This window comes from Cygnus atratus, chromosome 12 (genome assembly GCF_013377495.2).
Source record: "Cygnus atratus isolate AKBS03 ecotype Queensland, Australia chromosome 12, CAtr_DNAZoo_HiC_assembly, whole genome shotgun sequence".
NCBI classification, from domain to species: domain Eukaryota; kingdom Metazoa; phylum Chordata; class Aves; order Anseriformes; family Anatidae; genus Cygnus; species Cygnus atratus.
This window is the reverse complement of record NC_066373.1, coordinates 20,876,607-20,900,935: the sequence shown is the minus strand read 5'-3', so window position 1 is coordinate 20,900,935 and position 24,329 is coordinate 20,876,607.

The following is a 24,329-nucleotide window of genomic DNA, read 5'->3' as shown; positions in this document are numbered from 1 at the left end:
ACTTTGTATTATATGGTTCTTTATAACGAGGACAGATGAACCCCAGGGAATCTATGTAGTGGGATGGGTGTCATATAATGCTAACTGGGACAAAAGTGTGCACATTACCTATGGTTGTGGCAGGAGAGAAATAGGACAGCCTCATTCACCTCTTCCCCAGGGCTCTGGGCCATGTGTCACCAAAGGAAGATAACAGCAGAAAGACTCAATGCAAATCAGCTGAGGGAGCCGCTGCCTGCTCCACAGCTGCAGCAGAACTGCAGCAGCGAGACACTGCTTCAGTAAAACCACAGATTAAGAATGATTATCTTCTACTTGGGTTTGCAGTGATCAGCAAGGTTGGAGCCAAGAGGCAACATACTTTCACCATCCCGTGGTTCCCAGGGTGGAACCAGACAGACTGCCACTCTGGATGCCAATGCAGCAAATTTACATGTTCATTTTCAACATGGCTTTGAGGTTTCCTCAGTGACGCTGGTCAAAGCTCTCTTATTCTTCACCATTGGAAGAAAAAAAAAAATCTTTCCTCCTCTTTAAATGCAGCTGTATTTTACTGCAAAGGAGAGGGAACTGAAAATAATTTTCTGCATCAGTATTATCAATTATCCAAAGCCCATTTGCACCATTATGACTTTTATGTTCTCCCAATAGAAATATAATTCTCATTATTTTTATTGGGTTTTATTTTTATATTGCTATTAAATGCATATCGGCAGATTCTCTGTTTTCTTAAACTACATGGGCCAAATATCCAACCCGGTATGAAAACCTGAATTTGAAACTGTGCCCCTGGGCTTAGGCATATATGAAACATGCACAATGGTGATGACGAAAGAGCTTAGGCATGGGATCATTTATATAAATAAAGTTATGCAAAGAAACATTATGCTCTTGTAGAACTATGGTCTTGGATTTTACCATAAACACCAAAACGTAACTGATAGTACTCAGATTTCCAAAGAATCCTCTTTCTTGACCAAAAAGACTAGTATTAGGGAGCAGGTAATGATGCCTTTAAGCACAATTCATTAAAACATTCTAAGCTGTTAGCAGCAAGAGTCTAAAAGAACAAGAACTATGCGAATATGCATTATTTGATATATTTCTATAGTTGTTTATTTAATCCCATATTTAATCCCCATTCTATCTTCTTCAAGGGTATCAAGGGAGGTGCCAAAAGGGGTATATTCCAGTGAGGGACAAATTACTGTTGTGATTCTGGTGTAAGAGGTAGCATTTGTATTACAGTATTCTACACTGTCCTTTCATGCAGGTTTGCTAATTTAGTAAGTGGGGACCCTGTCTCTTTCACAATCAAGATTTTATCTGTTAATGTTAAAATGGCATTCTTTTTACATACTAAATCAAAAGAGCAGAGTACAGAAATAAAACACTTTCTTTTGAAAACAGTTAACTGCCTTAAATGACAATTCCAAAGTGGGCACTGGACGAGTATGAAAATAAGTTTTCAATGCACTTGTCTCGCTCTTTAAGTACACTTGCTAAAGAAATCCAGAAACAGTGTGTTTGAATACAAATTTTCTCCTGCTCCAACCCCCCAGAATCAGTTGGCTGTTACTTGTAGTATTTCTCAAAATATCAGCTACCAGGTAAATTCCTCTCCTGCTCCTCCCTCAACTGTGCCCTCTGGCTCAGTTTGCATGCCTCCACCAAAGCCCTGGAACCCCATCCACCAGCTGCTGCCGAGCCTGCAGCCTGTTCTCCAGCACAGCACACCGACCTGGGGACCACAGCATTGCCGCATGGCCATGCAAGCTTTCTCCATGAGCTGCTTTGGTCAACATGAGTAATGGGGTGCCAGGGCTGAGTCACGTCTGAACAGCCTGGATAAGCCCTCTCCCTGGACCTAAATGACAGTCCTTAAACATGCTCCCAATATGATTTTAAACTTCACTTCATCATCATGATAGGCTACAAATGATCCTTCTATAAACATAATAAGCAAGGTGAAGAAGATAAAGTACTTTAGGAAATGCTATGGCAAATACAAGCTGGAAATGGGACGTAAACCAGTAAGGCCACATTGTCAGCTGCCCCCCAGGGTTGCCCTCCTCCATGCACGTGTAGCTGGCAAAGAAACTCTTACAGAGACGTGCATAAAAGAGTGGGCAGAAGACTCCTCTTCTTGTTACCACATTCCTCATTTTCAGTTTTACTTACGATCAAGTGAGTGCTCCTCCAATGTTTGGATATATAAGACTTCGTAGTTCCATACAGTGGTAGCCGATGTATCAAACCTATTAGTTTTTTTGCCTTGCAATTCCAGCTTGGAGACTTCTGTTTACCTTAATGAATTTTGTTTGCATAGTTGACTGGCATCAGGTTAAGCAGGTATTGAAAAGTGATATAACGACCTAATCAACTGTTAACAGGTATAGAAGCCCTGATAAGGAACAGTCTGATACCCGTTCATGATGAGATTCTTTCTGATAAAGGGAAAAAGAGAAGTGTAGGACCAATTTATGCATAAATTGGTCACATTTTCACACCTAGCCCCAATTATTTAAAAAGGGTTTAACATTATATTTATATTGATAAGCTTAACAATGTTAAACCACGACTCTGGGATGATCTGTTACAATTCACATCCAAAGCGACCAGAAGGAATAATTGGAAACCCTCCAGCATTTCAAGAAATAGAAGCAGCTTTGAAAAAAGGTGAAAACTGCTGTACTAGGTCTGGCTTCTGCTGAAATTACAACATAAATTCCGAATGAAGGATGGCCAAGAATAATTTAACAATTACAAATTCCCCTCTAAAGACAGAGGGAATGCTACAAGATTAGAGAAATTGAGTCATCCCAAACGTCTCCAAAGGAAAAAAGAGATTGTAATGACTACAGGATGACTGGGACATGTGATAGACTGTATCGCTGATTGATTGGTTGAGGGTTTTAGCTGAATAATCAGGTGTATGGTATGAATATTAATAGTTGGCTATATAAATAGAGAAGATACTTGCCAAACAATTATGGAAATCCTTATACTCATCAGCAATGTGTAAGTTAACCTTAAGGTGTATTAGGCTGTCTCTAATGGGCTACAATCATTTTGACATCTTCTCCAAGGCAAGAGGAACCATAAATGCCTAACTGATTTCCTGTACAGGCCACGCTAGCAAGGACAGCCTGTCACATGCAAGTATCTCAAACAATCAGAAACTAAATATCAATCCTTACCCTCCACACACTTTAGCCAATGCGATTATGATTCCTTCTACGAACTATTTCTGTTTTCAAGAAACAATTCAGACAGATGAGGAGGAAGCTCTCCCCTGAGTACTGCCTACTGGCTGCAGAGAGACCAAGGTGAAGCCACATACAGGCTTTAAAAATATATTATAAAGGAAGGTAGGTAACAACACCACCTACAAAACAAGGCTGTATCTGAGGAGATGCATGGTGAACATACCCCTTCTCCAAAACTCAACACAGAAGTACAGGTGCCAGCAGCCTGGGCGGTAGCACCCTAGGTCTTATGGCAACAGTATACACAAGGAAGAGTACATGTTGTCGCCATCGCCTTCTCTTTTCCATCTCCAGCCACTACGAGGACAGCCCATGCTGCTGTCCTCATTCTTCACTCATCTCCATCCCATCTTCAGCTCCTCCCCACCCCCTCCCTCCTACAGGAGTGGTATGACCAAGGTTAACCCTGGACTGACATCCCTACCCAGCAAAATTTAACTTTGCGTATGTGGCTGAGGAGCCTTGAGTTGTCACAGGTCAGGTCTTTGCATGTAAATGAGAGTTTTTTGGTCCATGACAGATCTAGAACAATAAAATGAACTGCAACCAAGTGAAGACAATCTTTTCTCCCCAAACTATTGGTAAATTGGAAGACTAGAAAAGATCCTTTGAGGATGAAGACATTTTCTTGATTCAAGCCATATTTTCATTTAGATTAAAAGTAAATGATAAAATCAAGACTAAAAATGAAATTGAATGAAAATTCAGAACAAAGACAAGTGAAATAAAACTATGTTTCTGTTTCAAAAACATCAGGATGAAACACTATGAATAAAAACAGTGAAATGTCAAACTTGGAAAACACTGGGGTGAAACACTCAAGATTTTCTGGATGTTTTTATTACCTTTCTTCCTCTCTGTGTGCAACTTTGTTCAGCCAAGAATAATTTAAAAATATTTTAGCACTACTGATTCTTTGTTTCTCACACACACAAAGATAACAAAAATTAAAAGTTTTGCTCTGCTTTTCTTGTAAACCAGCACGTAGGCACTTACACAGCTGATCTAGAGAGGTGTTAAACACTCGCATCAGCTGTTGATGACAAATTAGATCTCATCTTTGGAGACATGCTGATGACAATGCTAAATCCCATCCTGAAGCAAGCTGCAGGGGTGTCTGCTATGCTATTGCTTCCCCCCACTAGAAAACAGTACGTCCTAATCAAATCCATGTAGTTTCTTGGGTGCACATAGCAATAGTGCCATAGCCCTTTCCAGCATGCACTTGTTGACATGAGCAACACCAGTCACCTCTGCTGGCTCTCCCCCAGCTCCCTGGGTGGTGAGGTGTGTGGAGTATTTTGCTACCATGGCCCTTGCCTAGTTTTGGAAACCTCTCAAACTCCTAAAGGAGCTTTGTACAGCATCCATAGCTGATACTCCAGCCTCATTTTAGCTCTTTTAGAGGGCAGGTCCCCACTTCTGCCAGTCTGTAAAGTTGGGTTTGTAATTGCCAAAATCTGCCTGCTAAGTCCAAGCCAAGCCCAATTTCTCATGAAAACCAGGTCATCCCTTCTATATATACCTATATATATAGGTATATACCTATATATACCTATACCTATATATAGGTATATATAGAAGGGATGACCTATATATATATACAATGAGATATATAGAGATACCTGACTGCCCAAGTGCTTATATGTTCATAAACAATGCCATTGCACTTCAAAACTACAGTGCCAACACCTTGTTTCTACGGGATTTTCAGGGGTGTGCACATGTGCTACAGAGTGGGACGGGAAGAGAGTCAATAATTCATCGTGGCCTTCAACAGGGTACTCCTTAGAGGACCTCTGCAGTACATCACTGACGTTTATTAACAGATTCTTAGAAGAATCTCCTTGAAAAGTACAAAGACAGTAGTATTACTGTCCCATTTTAAAGACGAAACCTGAGGTGGGTATTTAAAGATACATGCTACTGCACTGAGGCATTGCACAAACTAGCAGAGACAGACTCCAAATGATTTTTCACTCCCATGGTAAAACTGTACTGGAGTGCATTTCTACAAGAATTTTCACTCACGGCTGGCAGGAAGGAACAACAAAGGTGTAGCCCATGTAGTCTATGTGAAATTAGTCAGAAATTTTCATTTTGTAGACTTTGGCAGCAGGTGGGTGCAATATCCCTTCAGAAAAGCAAAACCAACCAACCAACCAACCAACCAAAAACAAACAAACAAACAAAAACACCACCACCAAAAACAAACAAACAAACAAAAAATTAAGAAACCCCACCATCATCACAAAAACAGACTATTTTAAATGCCACCCTGGCCAGACAGAAAGAAACCTGAAAAAGTAACTGAGCACAATACTGCAAATTTTTAGGGTTGTAGCTCTTTGCTTTGAAGGTGGTGCTGCCCCTCTCCAGCCTTGGATAGTGCTAAGTCCCAGAAGCAATCTGTCATCTCCGAGAAATACCACTGCATTATATTTATACTTTTCCTTTTTAATTATTCTTTTTCCCATGGACCTACAGAAGGAACTATGCCACTTGGGTCAGAGCTGCATAGATTTTAAAATATTAACAATCCTTGCAATCAGGAAACGGAGACCTGCGCAATGCAATGGGAAGGACAGTGATCAGTATTCATACATACCTCTCACAGGAGCATTAGTATGTAACTCTACAGCATCTAAAATCTTCCACATCTCTTAGTCACTGATGTCCTAAATATTGACAAGTGTCTATCACGGCCAAAGCTGCACAGGCTTTCTTCAGGCCAGCCAAGGGCAGGGTGTCAGCCAGGACCATTGTGGTCCTCTCAGATACAGTGCAGGTCCTCCCCCACGTCCCCAGAGAGAAAAAATTAAAACACAGTATTTAAACATTTCTGTCAGCCTTTGAAAAACAAAAACATGGCACTGCACTGTCTGGATCTCAGCAGGAATAAATCCAGTGGAGATGCAGTACCAAAAAATCTAAGTTTTCAATAGGTAAGATCCAAGTAACTTTTTCCCCCCTTTTTCTTTTTTTTTCCTTTATTATGTCATTATTAAATACAGCATATAAAAATTTCAAGTGAAGACAAACTTTGTCCTGGTAGTTTCTGTATGGCAATGCTGTACATTATTATTTCCTACACTTGCAAAAGACTTGTTGGATCTGTGAATAATCCAAAAACACAAAGTAGGGCAAGACATTCCTGCAGTTCATCTTCACAAAACATGATGTCACTTATGTACAGACTCTTAATCCTATTCCTCCTCCTATTTTCCTTTCAAATGTGTGTTTTGTATGGAGTTATCCATCAGACAGCACATTGTCAGTGAGATGTCTTTGCTGTGTGTGTATTCTGATAAAATGAACCTAATGCATATGTAAATCTGCCTTCTCAGGAAAAGTGTGCGGAAATACATTTGACTTGAAATCTCTCACAGCAGAAAGATTTAAGAAGGGTAGAGATGAAAATTTCCCCCATCTTGAGACTGAAGTGGGAGCCCTTGAGATCTGAAGAAACCCAGTCCCTGGGAAGAAACCCCGATGGTTGGGGTACCCTTTTGGCCCAGACGCTGCAGTGCCCCTGGCTCTCCCACCACCCCCTTGCACCCATTGCAGAGCCTGGAGCTGGCAAGGCAAGGGCCCTCGCCCAGCACGCCAGTGCCGATGGCCCTGTCTGGAAGGGCAGGTGATGGAGCAGCGAAGCCGCGGCTGCGAGCAGAGGGAGAGCAGTGCCCTGGGGCAATGGGCCCGTAACCTTGTCAGAGCACTGGGCAGCCTCGCTAATAGAACAGCGCAGATGGCCACTGGACACCACTCACCAAGCATTGTGCTGCTAGGGACTGGCAAAGTGCGGTCATGGAGACCTCACTGTGAAAAAAGCACGAACAGATCCTGATCACGGGAACGTGGATTTCTCTCTTTAATTGATTTTTTTTTTTCCCTCTGAAGGTAAAACCCATCAGCTCTTTTGAATGGACTCTTAAATATAAGCATTTACAATAATTTGTATGAAAAACAATTTGAGGAAAGGATTTGAAGATATCATCTAGCAAATTGCTTTGTTGACAACAGATAGATATTAAGTGCAGTTTATCCTGGCCGTAATTAGGCACCACTTTCCCAGCTTTGTGATCGTAACTTTTTTTTAATCATTTTTTAAAGAGTTTACAAAAACACCGTAACATTAACAGGCACCTTTTGAAAAGATGAAAAACAGACATATAAGGACATTAGTGAAAAGTTCATTTTAAATAAATAAATAAATAAGCATCGCTCTCACAAATAACTAATGCTTACTCAAAATAAAACGTGAAATGCCAATGTGAAAGCAAGCCAGCAAAGTTATTACTGATGGACAAGTACATATGTGTATGCAACTTGTCATCTGTATGAACAAAATTTGCAGGTATAAGGATCCATAACATGGGAACAAATTTCCTTTTTATACAATTACTTAGCTGCTGTTCTTTTTTTAAAAAGTAAAGTATTTCTTAATCCTTAGCCCAAAATTTCAGGAGTCAGACTTGATGATCCTTGTGGGTCCCTTCCAACGTCGGATATCCTGTGATTCTGTGATTGAAAATCCAAGTTTACATTATATATCTTAAATGTTATAGACTACATATAAAAAGAAAGGCTTTCTGTTCTGTAACACTGTTTTTAGGATCAGCTGATGGCTTTGTGTAAATCTACAGGCTTTGAAAGGATGGAGGCTATCCTTAACAGAAGAAAAGTGAAAACCAAAGCTGTCTGTTTATAAAGTATTTTTATGAGAGCACAAATGTCTCTTTGGTTGGAAAGTGGAAAATATAAATATGAGACCTTTGTGATCTGAAAATATGGTAGTTTTTAAGCTGCACCTTTTAAAAGAATATTTCAAAAAATGAAAACCTGCTGCTGTGTCTTGCTGTTTAAAGTAACAAGGTACATCCTTCTTTACAGCAAGTAATATGCTAAATCACCTGTACCACGTCTCTCTTGGAGTATGCTGAGCCTAAGTTCAGTGAAAGGCTTTGTTTTGGTTTCTAAGTGTTTTCTTGTTTATTTGAAATGGCAGTATTTACATCACATAGCTTATTAACTCTAATCACCCAGTTCAGTAATTAAAAAAAGACAGGGTTGTCTACTGACATTGATCACAATGCAAAAAGCCATAGTGAAAAGAGTCTAATGAAATATTTTTGTAAATTGTAAAAAAAAAAAAAAAAAAAAAAGGTAGTTAAGCAAAGCTGGGAGATCAGAGACTTTGCTAGAACATTGACAAATGTATTAATGCTTTTGCAGCTTTCATATTATTTCATGTGAGAGTACATGAGATTAAAAAATATATTAAAAAATTTGAGTATAAAAACCACTCACCATTTTATATAAGGAGTTGAAAAAGAAAAGGCAATATGATCCACTTGCTGAAAACTCAGTGAGTGATGGTCTAAAATTTATCTGCAAGAAAAGGTGACTTTCCTTCATTCAAAGGAACTTCTTTTCCTTTTAGTCGTAACCATCTGTTGATCATTTCATTTTATGAGATTATTTTTGAAATAGAAACACTATACATTATGACTTTTTCTCCACATATAGTATTGTTCAAATTTCAAAAGACACTACATTTGATAACTAACACTTAATACTTACTGCTCTTTACAAAATATTCTTGGCAGAAGGTTAGAAACTGACATTTCCAGTTGAAAATAATGCACTGTCAAATAAGAAAACTGCAGGCTGTGATTTTTAACACATGTATCTATTATTTTAAACATGAAACATTGCATCAATTTGACATTAATTTATATAATAGGGACAGAAAAGGATAATGCAATTTTCAGGGGCTATCTACATATAATTAACTAGCAGCAGCCGCCTGTAACAAAAAGAAAACTGCTACAAAAAATAAAGCCTGTTTGTACACCTTCTATCATGCATTATTGAAACACACAATGTCATTATATGAAATAATAAGTGCTTAAATAGAAGCAGCAACTAATAAATGCAGACACAAAACTTTCATAAAAGTTTGTAAATACAGTATTGTATGGAAATTCTGATGCACATTAGCTCTCATATGCACTGTAAAATGTTTTATTATGAAAAAAGTGGGTAAGATACTTATCTTTTAAATTGGAGTTTAATATTTTATTAGTGCCAGGCACGTAATTCTCATCAAATGGCAGGAAACTCTTTTTTTTTTTTTTTTTGTATGGATATAAATGTCTAGAGTTTAATATTTCAAAGATAAGTACCTACTACTGCATCTATCACACTTGAACTTAATGGAATTTACTTTTTCTTAAATATTTATACTGTATGTGTGTTTGGTTGTCAAATGATTGTATAACTACTGAAGTAGAACTGATAAGCTGGGCAACAACCTTGTGAATTATTATTTTGTAAATTTCAAATGTTTTAAATCTTGAACATGATACGTAAATACAAGCTTTAGAGAATTTTCAAACGTGCAATTTTATTGGAAAAACAGTATTCTATAATTGACAAGCAAACTGAAAGTTCTGCTAAGTGAGCCCTAGATTGCAGAAATCATCTGACTTTCCCAAAACAAATTACATTTAAAGAAAAATAGAATGACATTAGTGAGAAATATTTCCTGAGAATCCAAAATACACAGTAGCGAACAAATTAAACTGAGACCAGTCTCTGATATTTCCAGTGTAATGTACGGAGAGCATCATTCAGGCTCTGCAATACTGCAAACTATTTCATCAGTTCTGAGAAATGCTTTCTGATCCATGCTGATACAATTACCTAGCCTTTATTGGCAATTTAGACCTGCTTTTAGGGACATTTTAGAGCAAATGATGTTTTCTTGATATTTTAAAAAAGCAGCACTATTTGCTATACCTTTGGGATAAGGTAGAAATGGAGTTAGAGGCTCATTAAATATCTGATTGGTACAATGTGGTTTTTGTTACTGTGGACTAAACTACCAAAAATGAAGACATGTTCCTGGAGGTTCTGCTCCCCCTTGCAATCAAATGATATTTTTATTTGGAATATTTCTGTAAAATATCAGCTGGCCTTTACTACTACTGTACTACATACGAGAGTCCTAAAATCTGCCTATTAATTGATGGATGTTGAAACTTACCTAGTAAATTTTTAATATGAGCACATGTGAAGGGCATACCACATCTTCCTTTGTTATAAAAATGTGATGTCCAGACTATGACCAAGTGAGCTTGAATTCCTTTTGATGTTTCTGCAAGAAAAAAGTGAAGCAGTTACAGTTTAGCTAGAAAAACTAAAACAAGATGCTTGCTTTTAATTTTATTTTTTTTATTTTTTTTATAGGGATTTAACTGAAGTGACATCTGAAACTAGAGAACAATCTACTGAACGACACAAAGCTCAAAAACTCCTACCAGCTTGTCTTGCAACTGGAATAGCTTTAACCTAGAGACTTAAAGACAGCTATGGTAGACTTAAATTTTAGGATTTCATACAAAACCTGCATTCCTAAGCACTGGCAAAGCACTTAAATTAGGTCCTCTTGTCCTGATTACTTAAAATAGCATATACAGTCAAAAGTAGTCTCAAAATATCAAAAAAAGTCAACCAATCTATATTTTCAACTGGTTTCAATTTTTCCTCTGCTTCTGGAAAATTCACGTGAGTGTTTCTGAGCTCAATATATTACACAGCTATTTTTATGCCATATTGGTCTGAGTAAATAACATACAAGCAAGTGCGATAAGTCAGGAACATACCATTGTGATAAATAAAAGCCAATAATTTAAAATTCTTTTAGATAGAAGTGAGATGCCTTGTGAGAATATTAGTGTGGTAAATAAAATCTGCTAATTTAAATCTTTTAAAATAATGCTTCCTGCTGTTAGCATCCAACACACAATGTAGCACGACAATTATTCAGCAGCCCTATAGAGGGGATGATAACATCACTGTCACTGTTACAGGAGGAAACTTTTGTAGTACAAGTTTCTCAAAGGAGATGGATCAAACCTTGCAAATGCTTACATAGCTGACATGTATAAGCAATTTGGTATAAACAAACATATAAACTTTACTTTTAAAGCACAGACGTTTTAGCTCTTTCAGTCTGAATGGTTAATGGACAGGCACGGATATTATCTGAAATTCATGTATTCTGAAATCAAATACTCGTCAACCAGATGAAGAAAGATTTTGAAGCCCCAGTTTTGGAAAATTGTAGCCATCAGATATTACCCTTCCACTCGGAGTTTCACAGTTAGCAAATTTCTGTTCTCCTTTAAAAGAAAGAAAGAAAGAAAAAAAAAAAGCAGAAACAACAAGCAAACTCATAGATACAAGTGTATTGTGTATTTCATGTTCCATGTATGTTACCCATACTGCCAGGAATGAAATTAGAGGCACAGTCTTACAAAATAATAGCAGATATCTGGGAAAAATAGCAGCAGCTGAACATACCAATTATGTTGTAGAGCTCAGAACTTGGTAGTAGAGGGTCTGCAGGACACCATTTGGGCAAAGGACAAAAATCTCCACTGTTTTGAGAGGAGGGAGGTGGAGAACAAAGTCCATATCCAGTGCAGCAGGTCCTGGCACTGCCAGAGGGGATGGGAGTGGCTCCCAGTTAGAGAAGTCACAAGTCATAGGGAGGAAATTTCACAGAGGCTGCACTGGGAAGGCGAAATGAGCTGCAAAGCGCAGTATGGGATGCACAATGCTCCTATGACCAGACACAAAAGAGATCTATTTGTTTCCCTGTGCATTTAAGTAAAGGACATTCAGAGGAGCAATACCACAGTGACAAATCACAGGCATTAACAGTGCCTCTGAAAAGCACAGAAATTCTCCTGCACTGGGCTACTGAAGAGGATGGGAGGACCTGTGAGCATTAGATCGCTCCTTCCTTTGAGAGCATACAAATATTGCAGCCATATCTGAGGGCCACACCGTTCCCAGCAGCATCCTGGTAGGTCAGAAACACCAGTGCCATGATCAAGCAGCCAGCTCTGCATAGATATTAGACCACTGCCACAGCAAAGTTTGACACAGTTTAGAGAAAAAAAAAAAAAAAGGAAAAAGAAAAAAAAAGAATAATTGTTGCAATGCCATACGGCATCTGTATTAACACGAGCAAATTATTTTGGTAGGGATTCAATTTCATAAATGTGGCTTCAAAGGCTGTTCCATAAGCACTATAATGTTTTTTTTCCTCCTCACCAAAATGAATAAAAACTTTACGATATGTTCAGCACAGTACTTAAGTATTTGTTTTGTTAATTTCTTAAAACAAATTGGATTCCCAGTAAATACAAAACTTGGACAGCTGCATTAAGCAAGCAGTGGGGAAGCAATCTCATAATGATTAGCATGCAGAAGTGCACTACAGAAGAATTCCCAGAATTTCATCCAAACTGTTATTTGTTCTATTATAAACCTTCTATAAAATCCAATATAAAAATTCCTGAAGGAAGGGAGAGCATTTCTAAATATTTGCAAATACCCTCCAATGATTAAAGAAGTGTGTGAAGGATGAGATGTTACCAAACAGCAGAATTAGGAGATATGGTCTCTCTCCTTATTTTATCACCTTGCAGGGGAATCAGAGCAGTTGTAACCATTTTCCTTCCAGCTGGTAGTCAGGGGTTGGACAGGCCAGCTTGTGACAAACAAACCCAGTACAACAGTCCACTCACTCGTCACAGGTTCCTGTGTGAGCTGACTCCATGCATGACACAATCTCTGTGGAGCTTGACTCCATGGTATGCCTTATCTACACAGTGAGGCTCTGGGACTCCAGACAGCAGCATGCACTGGGTGAAAATACCAGAAGTGGTAGTCTGGTGGTTTCAAAGAGTTACAACACAATTAAAAATTCAATACCAGCCCTTTGTGCCTGGGATTTTGCATAAGTTTTTTTGTGAACTTCTTTATCAAAATTTGCTTATCCATGGCCTGAGGGCAGGAGAAGACAGGGGTGGCTAAAGTGTCTGATGTTCTCACCAGACATACAGATACCAACGTACAGCCCCTGTGTTGCCCCAAATGCCATGCATCTGTACAGGGAACTCCTCACCTGTTGTCTCTCATCTTTTGTATGGACTGTGTCTTTCAGAAAGAAAATAGCTTTGCACAGCAATTTTCATAACACTTCAAGGGGACTCAGCAAGCTTTCTGCAGTGATATATGAATGCACTCCCCTTGGTACTGCCATAAGGGAGGTCAGCGAGGAAATATCCCATACAACTGATTGCGTTAGAACAACCACAACTCTAATTATCATTTATTTAACCTTGAAAAAAAATCCCACTGTAAAGCAGAATAATAAAAAAAAAGCCTTAAAAATAAAATCTGTCATCCCATGGAGCAGCCCTTTGCGGATTTAACAGCTAAGGCAGACTCCCAGGAAGCAGGGGTTTGGGATCCTTCCAAACGAAAAGATTCAGCCAAAAAATTGAAATCTCTCTTCTGTGAGTAACTAATTAGACTTTGACAAGTCTTATAGCCATTAACATCCCTCCACAGGCTTCCTCAGGACATGTTTGTACATGCAATGCTATTTTGGAGAGCTCCGCAGCCCCTGGGAAAGAAGGGCTGTGTCCAGGCAGGGCCTGGCCAGGCCTTGGGCTGTGTGAAGCCAGTGCTCAGGAAGCGGCCTCCCAGCAGAGCTGCTTGGCTTGGGCACAACACTGTGCTGACACTCCTCCATGGACAGGGATAGCTCAGTGATTTTTGCGCCTTGTTCCTTTAGATTTTTGCTCTCACTGCTCAGCCTTGAACAGTCCTATTCAGCCCAGGTAGGGCTTGATCTGAAGCGGATCCATTTCTCCTTGTTGCTTGTGCTCTCTGCAGTGGTCACTGCCAAATGGACTCCTTAGGAACCAAACAGTGTCCAGTGCTGACAGACCCTTACCTCTTTGCAGGCCTAAAGGGGAGTCCACAATCCACCATCCAACAGCTTTACAAACCTATCAGCCTTTTAGCACCCAGCTGACACAGGAAGATGCAACTGTCAGCCCACTCACCATTTAATGGTATCTCATCTTCTGTGGAGGCTGGCTGTGGACCTCATACTCTTCCCTTGAGGACTGAAGAGCATGAACTACCAGACTGGTATGGTATCTGATCACAGTCAGTAGCAGAGGTAACTGTCAGGAGGACATGGTGACATCCTGCAAGCCCCACGTTATGCTCATGAGTAGACCCTATAAAACATAGTCCCATATGTATGTAAAGTTACAGACAGAACAGAAGAAATTCTCATTTCTTGCAGTGTAGTAAAACATGCCCTTTTTTATGCAGCAAAGGCTGCAGAAACTAATGACTTTCCACACTTCTTGGCCTAGGAGAGCAAAGCAGAAATGATGCAACTTTCTCCATTTCAGTAACAACAAAATTTACACTGCAGTAAAATGGAAATACTAGGCAGGTTAATCCAAACCATAACTCAGTACTTTCTCAAAAGTAGTAGAATTTACTTATTCACTGCCTTATTTTTCATTTTTATTTTTTAACTATATAACCACCTTAAAAAAAAAAAGTGTACTTTTCACTGCTGGATCCCTAAGTACCACCTGTCTTCTGCATATCTATTTTTAAGACAGTAAATGCTGCAGACTGAAACTGTCCATACTGTTTGTAACCCACAGCACTGAGTCAATTGCCAAGACTAACCAAATAAATGAACAAACAATAATGATTTTAGTGATACTAGCTCATATTTACACTGAACTATTATTTCAAATGATGTTTGATGTTTGCTACTATACCACTATGGATTTATACACATTATAACATGCAATAAAAACTAATGTCAAAGAATAAAGGGACACAAAGTAGAGATGATACATTTTTTCACCCGAGTAAAATGTCTCCAGACTTGCTATTGGTAAAGTGAAAACTGTGCAAAGTAATACAATAAATGAAAATGAAATGGGAAAATCTCTTTCATTTGTGCCTTCCCTCTATCAATGAAGTTTTCCTGCTGTTCGGCGATATATTAACCATGAGGGAAAACTGATCTTTTGTTTGAAATAGAAAGGAAGGAAAAATAACCATTAACACAAAATGACAACAGTTTTAATCTCCAAAATATACTGAAAATACAAACAAATATTTTGCATGATTTATAAGAAATACATATCTAATATAAGAAATACATATCTAGCAGAAGAAGGTATAAAATAGATGAATACTCCACAAGGCACTTCTTTTCTGTGGAAGTGCAGTGCCAGATGACTGTTCACGCTTTCTTCATCTAGAATGCTTTCTTTCCATGGAGTCATAGCCACCTAGTATTTTACATTCCTTGCACTGCATCAGGGTTATGGTACTATGTTACAAAGTTATTCAGAAACCTGATTGGCCATGTTCCTGCAATACATTTTCCTAACCCCAAGATAAAGATCCATGCATCTCTTTACCCTTTAAACAAAAAAGCTATTGTAATAGCATGTAGTGTGATGCATGGCATGAATACCAAAACATGTACATGCACTGCTAAACTGTTTAAGTATGGAAGAAGTAGTGTCTAATAGCATCAGGAAATTGAAATTTAAAAATTTTTCTCACTCACTTATTTGATGAGAACTGGGCTGCTGACAGGTGAAGCAGAAAGTCATTTTTCAAGTTAAATGCCAAGTGGTTATATAGCATAATATTCAGTCAAAATTAACCACCTCACTGCTGCATTGACATACAGCATATTTAATGGCAACTGTTTCTAGCAGAGAAAACTATAGACCTTGGGGAGTTCTAAGAAAATGGAAAGAAATTCTTGCTAATACTTCAGTTACTTGCTTGAAATAGAGAATGATAGTGTACCCTAACTCATGGCAGATAGAACAAAACATAACAATTTGTCAAAATTATAAATATAATATTTTAGAATATTTAACACTTTATTATTTAAAGATTTCATTTTTAAGTAATCAAATGTGCCAAACTAGCGTATAAACCAGGTTGGATCCACAGCACAATTTAGGCAGAGAAGAAAGGCTTTTTGATGCATTTCCAAAAGTTCTTCCTAGCACCTCAAGTGCAATCTCAGGGCCCTGGTCCTGCAAAAACAACATCCATGAGGTTTTTGGACTCATTATCACCTCTGAGGACTTTACAAAGCTCAGCTTCAAGGCTACAGATTGAAAGTGAAAATCTCTCTCTGCAGGGAGCTGTGCTTCGATCTTCTGGATTTAATCTGAACTTAATCTTTAAAGCACAAACCAGTAAGATATATTTTGCTTTCTGAATGCCTTTTGGAGTTATGGCGAGTTTAATGCATAACGTAGCTGGCCCTTAGCCCTGAAGCAGATGCTTCCAGTTTGGGATTGCTTTTTAACTGTTTTGTTCATTTGTTTTCCTTCTTCTTGTTCAAAATATAGTACTAATTTAATGCAAAAACTTCTTACTGGGATAGGCTACAAGGAACTAAATTTCTTCTTATTATGCCAAAAAAAAAAAAAATCCTGACCCATACAAGGAAAGCTTTATTGCCCAAATAATCAGAATATATAAAAAGTAATTCAGAGATAAAGGGTGCATACTCTTTCAAAGAGAGGACTGTAAATAGAATCTTAAAATGAGAATAAACTCCTAAGTGTAATAGCAAAACAGAGGGAATGCCAGGCAGTAGCACACTAAAAAATGCATTTACTTTTTCTAGCCTTTCCTCATAAAAATTTACACTACATGTGGCAAAATTAGAAAGGAGGAGAGCAAAGAAGAAACCAAGAAAATTAGCTTTGGTGATATTTCTGTCTTTTCAGGAACATTTAGGCTGAATTTGGAAGGATTTTTATCCTCTGTGTCACGAAGGGGCTGGCAGGGACCCCAGCTCACCCTTCTACAACAGCCACTATGAACAGGGACTGGGGCAAGCCCCCAGCAGGGGGGAACTGGTCAGTGGGGGAAGGGGTGGATATAGCACGTGGGTTTTGGGTATTGCTTGTCTTCGAACAGGAGGGTTGACAGACTCATGGCAGGTAGGCTGCTAGGAGACTGAGGGAGAATTTGAATTTTCTTGAGAATAAGCAGAGCAGAGGAAAAAATCTAAATCAGCAATCTAACCCAAAGGAAGTCCTCTGAAAGAAATGCAGAGAAACTCTTAAGGCCAAAGATCTGCCTGTCCTTTCTCATCAGTAAAGTCAGGCTTCATAAATGAGTATATTGTGAGAGGAGATTATTAACAAGAAAAGCATAGATGGCTTTTTGTATATATCAAAATTCTTTCTTCTGCCTTGATAGGATCAAGCAAATAATTCCTCAGAAAGTCACAAAGCTATTCAACAGGTGAATAGCTGCCAAGATAATTTCAAAACTCTACATTATGGTCCATCATGTAACTCATATTTGCTCAGTAAATATTATTCTCTTGGGACATCTCATGCAGAGAAACAGATGCCAGTTGATGACCCAACCTTTTCCTGGTCTTTCACTCTTGTTTATGTACAAGAAATACAGGTAGATATTTATAAATAGAAATTACTCAAATCTCACCAGTGTGATGTTTCCTTATGTTCTGCTCCTCTTCTGTGCAATATATCTGAGGTTTTACTGGTTGAACTCCAGGGCAGGGGGGGAAGAAAAATTGTAGTTAACGTGTATGAAACTATCTCAAGGATTTATTGGGTATGGGAAGAGTAAAAACCATAGATTTGTATAATTTTTACTAGAAAAAAAAAAAAAAGATGTATTGAGCTGGCAGCAGCAGTAAGATGAAAGGAAATCATGAAATTCTTCATAGTATTATATGAAAATTGTCAAAGTGTTGGGATGCCCTAATCATCCATGAGCCAGCTGAAAATAAAGTGTATTTATACTGAAATTTTTCAGCATCTTTGGACAGTAGCTTAGCTTTGTTATAAGCTGTAATGTTCCACAAAATACTGTTTATTTTATCTTGTCATAGAATATAGTAATAAAAGAATTGTAAATGTGTCTTATTTATCAATGTGTCTGCATGTCTGGGTTATCACAGGAGACATGGGTTGTTTTTCCTTGAAGTAACTGAAATGTCTGGTGGTTACTTTAGATGAAGACAGGAGCAGCAAAAAGCACTGCAGAGAGATTCCTCCTGGTCGTTGAATGTGAAGCTTCTTACCAATTATATCTTATACACAGTTATTAGAATATGGTTTAAGGGGGTTTGTGACAAAACGCGAATACATCTGAAATGCACATCATTAGCAGTACCCAGTAATGCTGTATTACATGCTGGAATTTATGTAATAAAAATGTTAAACAGCCGGTGATTGGATTTGTTTACAGGATCTAAAGATGGGAATTGGGATGAACCCACAAGTAACTTGCCTTGGAGGAATCTGCTCTAACTGGATATGGATGGATTGGAGGTGGAAGAAGAGACTGATTCAAAGTGACTGTAAAACATTACTCACTTATATTATTACTTGGAGTATATCAACTATCACGAGTAAGTTTCTTCATGGTCAATCAATATCACACTAATATTAAAATATTTTGTAATGTGAATCATGGAACCTGCTCTTGCAGAAAAGGTGGGAGAAAAGGAAAGAAAGCACAGAGGAAAAAAAAAAAAAAAAGGAACATGATAATCTCTTTCTCCACAGAGCAGGAGTGGAGACAGCCAAACCATCAGCCACACTGATCACAGGACCCACCCAAATGGGGCCAGCACCATGCAGAAGTGGTCCCCACACTCTGCCATGTCCCAGAGTTTGCTCCGGTGCACCAAGGGGCAACTTCACATGTTGGAGGCACCCTCATTGCAAAGAGACGACAGACACCCACAGCTCCGATTCTTAGCCTTGTCGCTGACTGCCTGTTCTTCCTTCATGTCTTACCCACCACAGGTGCACAACTGTGGTCCTAACGCTTTAGAACTCCACTCCATTAGTGGCCCTGACTTACACACATTATTTCCACTGCTGTATTTGTAAGCGAGAACTCTCAAGATTTCCATATCATTGGTATTTCAGTTAAGCAGCTCAAAGTTATTTCACAGGAGTTTGTATTAAATTCTGTGGCATGAATGCCTGTGTGTGGATATATGGATGCATGTGCATATGAAGAATTTCTGCAGAACGTTTAGCACTCATTAAAATCAATTATCTCTTAAGATTGAAAAATATAACTCCAGGGATTAAAAACAGGAAAAGACTCTAAAATGACAAAATCTGAAAACTAGAGAGAGAGATGCATAATGGCAACACAGACACATTTTTCCTCCTAGAAAGCAGGGGTCAAACTTTTGGATGCATGGCAGGATTTAGTAGTAAGTTCTGAAAAACATATTCATTCAGCAATAGCTAATGCCTTAATTTACTTTCAGTGTACTTTAAGACAGTGAAATCTGTATTTTAAGATTTGATAAAAAGCTAAACTGAGCAGAATTTCTGTTAAAATTGGCAAGATGCATTAGCGTGACCACTAAGTGAATGGCACTTCTCGAAATAAGTTCGCAATTCTATTAATTCAGTATATATATACATATGATTTTTGCTACCTGACTACAGACACAAAGGTTGATGTTAATGCCTGACCTTTTATTTAGTCTTTGAAATGCTCTTGTTGGGTAAGATGGTTATTTCCCCGTGCTAATTATATCATGATCTATAAATAATTTAAATCAATACAAAACTAATAGTACATAAAAAGTTGTACTACTAGGCCTTTAATATCACATTTTTTTCCTGTCATTAAAGTCTATAGATACAGAAGCAGTAAGTTACTCTCAAGAATTTGTAAATGTAAATGCCGAAGTTGAATTTACAACCATAGCTGTGTCCCTCATGCTGTCATATATCACTGATGTACAAGTCTATCAATATATATGATTATTACTTCTATTTCAGTGGGTTGCTTTAAAGATATAGAGGACCTTTATATCAATCACTTCTTCAAAAATGAGACTTTCTGTGCTGTAGGTCTTGTGCTGACCTTTCAAAAGAGTGACTATTACCCATAAAGAGCTTGATCAAGAAAACTCTTACTAATGCTTTTTTTCTTTTTTGTTTTTAAACTATAACTTAAGTAAACCACCAGCAAAAATCTACTGATTAGCTTCTCTCTTCCTCTCTACACCATGAAAATATACTGATTAGCTTCACCACGCATCCTACTCCAAATAACGCTGCTGTCAGCTTTGATATAAGACTTCCACATCATTGACATGCAAGGCATGCTCTTGTCTTGGATTTTTTTATTTTTTATTTTTAATTATGATACCTGGGTAGATGCATAGAAATATGAAGCATTCAAAAGAAAAAAAAAAGAAAAAAGAAAACCTTACTGCCAAACTGGGCAATAGTAAAAGGTTTTCTTCTCCCTGGAAAATACTTCCATGTTGTTCCTGGCTTATGCTTAAATGAAGGGAATGGGTCAGGGATAACACAAAGTAATTTAAAGGACTTACACTGCAATACATAGGATTGCCCACAGCTACACCTTGCAATCACCCAGTTCATATTTTAGGTCCTGACATAAGAGTTCATAGTATTTTACAATTCTATGTTCCATGTCAGTGGCTGACTGTGGAGTTGAATATCAGTCCTATTTAAATCTGCAAGAAAATAGCTGCAGGTGACATAACCTTTCATGTAGTACCACTGTGTACATATACAAATAATTGAGGCTCTTGACCCTGTCTACGCACATACAACTGTAAGTACAAACTTGACATTTTGATACTGCTTGTAGCCTTTCCCGTTGTTATTTTCCGTTTCAATAATCCATTGCAGGTAGAAAAATGAAAGAAGGAAGCATGAATGATTAATGCTGTCAAGCTAAAATAATGTATTTAGAAAAATCTATAAATCTGTTATTTGTGGCATTTTAAAACTAAACACGACACTTTGGTGCCACTCAGCCTATTTTACAGCAGACAAATGTAAACGTTTTGCAACAACAATGGCAGCATAACCCTTTGAACACTGGGTTTGGCACCAAAAGTTAAGGGGATCATCTGTAAACTTCAGTGTACAAATGAATATTAAAGATATACGAATATTCATATAATGCTATTAATATTTAATATATATGTATGATGCAAAGAGAATGTGAATAAACCACCCTTCTTATACAGCCTTCCTGCTTTCATTTTCCTGGCTGTGCCCACATGTGCACCATGCGTTCACTTCTGTTATTTTTTCTAGCATGCCTCTGTTAGCAGAGGGATGTCTGGGTCAGGTTATACTCTCTTAAAATATTTAGTGCACCTTCCTGTCAGACAGGGGATGCTGCCACTTCAGACCACTTAGGTTCATCTAGATATATTTCTGTGTATTTAGTGGTTACCATTAAAATATCAGCCATTGATGGCACAGCTAAATGCCTGATGACAGATCCTGGATAACCAGAATTTTTAATTTTCCATAGAGAACTTTAATATTACTGTTAATTGCGATGGACGGATGGGTGCCACGTTGTGCCCCCTTGCCACACACAGCCTGCTGCCAGAATCTCCAGCCTGGTGCTTGTTCCACCCACCCACCCCACGGGTCCTCGCTGTGTGCAGTGCTTCTGAGGCTGCTGCTGGCCAGGGGCTGGCAGCACCCCCACAGCAGCTGGGAGCAGGGGTCCCAGGGGTGTCCTGAGCACACCATCAGCTATCGATGTCACATGTGTTGGGGATAAGATCTTTGCAGAACTGTATACATGCTAAAATTATATCAGCACCCCAATCAGCACTTCTGTTGTTTTCTTTCACCTCCAAAATAACAGTCAGGCAATCAATGCAAATGTTAGTGTATAAACAAGATACTCTCTTTTAAAGTCGTGAGGGGCCGTTTGTGCTAACAAGATGTTTTCTCACTGTGAAGACAAGAGTGTACAACAAAGCTGCAGCTATCTGTTAAAACATCTTGGAGATTTTGCATTTGTTAGGTGCTCTAGCAAGCCATTTAAAATTAAAGTTAATTAAATTAATGTGATATTAGCCCAATTGTTTCACTTGATAAATCTGTAAAACTCAAACTACGCAGCTCAAGTTTCAGGAGATAAGTGAATTAACAACACATGTAAATGATCAGAGCTGTTCACAGATTCAAAAAATAATTAAAGCAGATCTCTAGCTTGCAGCAAGTTTCACCTGAAGTCACAGCAACTGAAGTGCTTTAAGATGCTGCCTGTCACTGGATATCCATGCTGCCCTCAAAGTATAATTTCACAATTTTAAGACAAGAGTTAAGTATTCTCAAATTTGTTTCCTTAATTGCTATATCTCACCTAGGCTGAGACCTCTTACCTACTAGATGCTGCTCTCTGGAATAAGTAGCTTTGCAACTGTTTCTCCAGTCAAATGCCTGAAGAATTGACAATCACTGTCTCACTGAATTCAAAAGTTAGACTCCTACCTAAGTCATGCCACTGAACCACTGACAGGAAAGCAAACGTCTTTGAACATCAGAATAAATAAGTAAATAAAAACAAAAACATTTATATTGCAAAAAAAAAACTTTAAGAAATGCAAATACATATTGATGATGGAAGAAATCAGTTTCCTATATAAGCAAGCTTATATCATGAACTTTTAAATGTTTCCTTCGAAAAAAAAACAAAACAAAAAAAAAAACACTTACAATTCCTAGTGAGTCTCACTGTCTTCTGCTGGAAGAGCCACATTGCCCAGGACAGGTTGTTCTCCATACTGCTGTTAGTATGTTCAGCTGCTATTTAACTTCTCAGGCCAGCAAGTGAAACCCCGAATAACAATTGCCACATATATGGATAAAAGCAACACATGCAAAGCTATTTGGGTTAAGTTTGTAACGGCAGTCAATTGGAATGCATCTGAACTGCAGAAACTTGCTTAAAGATGCTCATGTCACACAGCCAATGGCATATAATAATTTAAAATTAACTAAACTCTTTTAGTATAAAATGTAATGGCTCTGTCAGAACCAAAGTGCAGAATGCTAATTTAGGATTTTAAATAATAATTCTGAATAAATGGAAATGTCATTAAAAGGAAGGTTTTTTATTTTTTTATTTTAAGTGCATAAAGGGACACCTTGAATTAATATAAGCCATTAAAGACACTCCTAGAGCAAGCAAAGACTTACAAATGTCAAAACCCTGAGTGAGCTAGAAAGAATTTAGCTCACAATTGAAATATTCTGGGTCATAAACATGAACATGTTCATATTGAAAATACTGTAAAACTCATATGTATATTTTGCAAATCCTGGAGGTCACAGGGAAGAATCCAGGTTTCTGCAGGTAATATTTTTTGGAAGCTAAGGCCCCTTCTGCACATTACTTGCCATCACCACTGGGCACCCTCCATCTCTTCTCCACACTCATGCTTGTGGATTTTCAACATGAATCTCATAAGCAGCTCACTCCCTTCCTCACCAGCAACAGTGAAAACAGGCATTGGCAGGAATTTTGGTCAAAACATTTTTTTTTTGTCCCATCAATAACAAAGTGCAAATTCTGTGCGCTCTACAGGGTGAGGAATCCCCGTGCAGGGCTCGCTGACAGCAGCACATGCTGATCTCTGACTTCTGCCTTTGCATCCAATACACCTGAGAACCACAGTGCTACATCCACTCTGCTCCAGTCCTAACCCTTCCCACAGGTTCTCTCTCAGGTCTTCCTGGTCTGTGTTCCCACAGTGCCAGGATCCAGGAATACTGATGCTACAGTGCCATGCACAAATATTTTTAATAATCTTAGCATATGCCGATGTACACACAGTTGCAGACTACAGATTGCTTTCCCCATAGCAAACTGCTATGGCACCCCTTTATTTCTGGCATCAGCTAATGAGCTTCTTCACATCATGTGGTGACAAGAAATGCAAAGGCATTTGAAGTGAAAACCTGGAGGACATGAAGAGGGCCTCCTTCTGCCATACCAACATTTTCCTGTTAAAACAGAAAGGCATGGTTTCTTTACTAAATGAGAGGTATGAACTCACCTTGTGCCACGTCCAAAGGATTCACTTCTGAATTTCATCCATTCCAAAGAAGGAATAATATTCAGCATTTGTGTACAGCAGTGCATTTTAAGTGCAAGTTCAAGCCCATGGTATGGCACAGCATGCATGGATCTGCTGGACTGAAAGACAGCAGGAAACAAATGCACCCATCTGGCCACATAAATCAATCACTGAAATCTGAAGATACATCCACAGAAGGAAAGAAACGATTAATAGATCTGTGATGTGTAAAT